Here is a 2500-nt window from a genome sequence, read left to right as displayed (position 1 = left end):
GACAATGATAATAATAATCACAATTATCCTTATCATTTTTATTATTATGATTATGATAATAAAAATACATATTATAATAAATGATAATAACCAACAACCACAAAGCTTATGTACGATAGTAATATTCATACTTTTACTAATAACAAGGAATGAAAAAGTTACTGAAAAGTATTAATGAAGAATCGAAGATTCTGACAATAATATTGGTGGTTGCTAAATTCTATTGATATAAATATCAATATTTCTGATAAAAACAGGGGAGAAACAATAAGTAAAAAAAAGTTTAATGGAGTTTAATGAAATATATAATGTAGTCATGGACTACCATTAACAGATATAGTTCTATTATTTTTGTAATTTAGAGAATATAATGAACGATGTGTTTAATGTTCTCCTTGATCAAGATTACATTTTTCTTTGGTTCTGTATTTTATACTCTCGTTATGCGAGTAAATCATGTCACATTCCAGTGTCGTTAAGAATAAGGTTAGAGAGTGGCATAGACTACTTTGGCACTGAGCAACCGCAATTAAGTCACGAGCCGTCACATTTATGGAATGTTCATAAATATTGAAGAGAAGAGGAGGATTATAACTGCAGCATCAATTTATTAATATTAAAATATTTTCATATCGGGTTTCATATCTTCACCTATGATAAAGGAGCAATGGTCATATTCCACATTCCTTCATTTTAATAAAGTGGTGGTGAATACATAGGTCATTGCTGAAACCTCGCTCTTTATTTGATAGCAGTTCGCAGTTCATGGTCAAATCCAGAAATGACTAATATGATAGCGGTGCTTTTTTTTTTTTTTTTTTTTTTTTTTTTTTTTTTTTTTAAGTGGGCGATTATCAGCGATTTATGTATATGTACGTATATATTCATGTATGTATGTGTGTATGTACTTATGCAATTATCCTCGGATATATAAACAGACTAATAAACACACATACACACAAACTTCCACACAGACACTCACACACATAGATACGTATGTGCGTATGTGTCTATGATTATTGATGTATATGCATATATATGCACACACACAGTACATATATATAGATAAACACACACACACACACACACACACACACACACACACACACACACACACATATATATATATATATATATATATATATATATATATATATATATATATATATAGGTATGTATATAATGTATAAACTTATACGTATATAAATGTTTATGTTTATATATGTATGTATGTACATATATATATATATATATATATATATATATATATATATATATATATATATATATATATATATATATATATATATATATATATATATATATATATATATATATATATATATATATATATATATATATATATATATACATGTATACACACACACACACACACACACACACACACACACACACACACACACACACACACACACACACACACACATATATATATATATATATATATATATATATATATATATATATACATATATATATATATATATATATATATATATATATATATATATATATATATATATATATATATATATGTATGTATATACATATAGATAGATAGATAGATAATGTAATGGACAAACGTGTACGTATATATATGTGCATATGAATAAATATTATAACCTCTCTGATCGCCAATGCACGTGAATGCAAGACGGCCGCCCCGGACCACTCGTACAACGTCCCACTGGCTTAATGCTTTATTCCATCTTCCATAGAGTGCATATATATATATATATATATATATATATATATATATATATATATATATATATATGTACATATATATTGTACGTATGTATATAAATATTTTCAAAGTTCTGTGTATCAAATGATGAATAAAATTTTCATGAAATAAAAGAGAGAAAAAAAGCATGTAGGGTGTAAATCAAAAAACATAATTTCATAAAATCTTCAATGTAAAATATAGCGTATAATATCCCTAATTGTTTTTAGAGAGAGAGAGAAAAGTAATAATTAGATTATGTTTCTCCTTTTTGTAATTCATTTTATTTTTAGGTGGTCGTTTAAACAAAACAAAAACCAATAAAAAACAAAGGAAAAAAATGAAGCAGTGCAGGTGAGATTCTCCAGGTGGGCTTCCCCTTCTCTATAGCCCGCAGCTTTCTCACCGCGACGAGAATCCTCTCCCTCTTGGGATGAAAGCAGTAAAGTGCATTGTGTAATAAGTTCTCATTTATTTTTTAAAGTTGGTAATGGACGGATGCCAGAGTGGTACAGCATATTCACAAATCGCCCATATGTAGTGGTCATCTGGGGATGGATCGAACATAACAAGCAAAGCCATAGTATCCAGACGTTTAAATTATTTTTCTATGTTAATCATCTTTTTTTTTTTTTTTTTTTTTTTTTTTTTTTGTAACTATGCACACTACAGCAGACCCCTCCCCAAGGAAACGACCATTTGCAAGCGTTTAAGGGATTTGTGAAGCTGGAAATAAGTTGAGGGTTCCTTGAG

This window comes from Penaeus vannamei, chromosome 24 (genome assembly GCF_042767895.1).
Source record: "Penaeus vannamei isolate JL-2024 chromosome 24, ASM4276789v1, whole genome shotgun sequence".
NCBI lineage: Eukaryota > Metazoa > Arthropoda > Malacostraca > Decapoda > Penaeidae > Penaeus > Penaeus vannamei.
The sequence above is the reverse complement of the archived record's forward strand: the minus strand, read 5'-3'. Positions refer to the sequence as shown.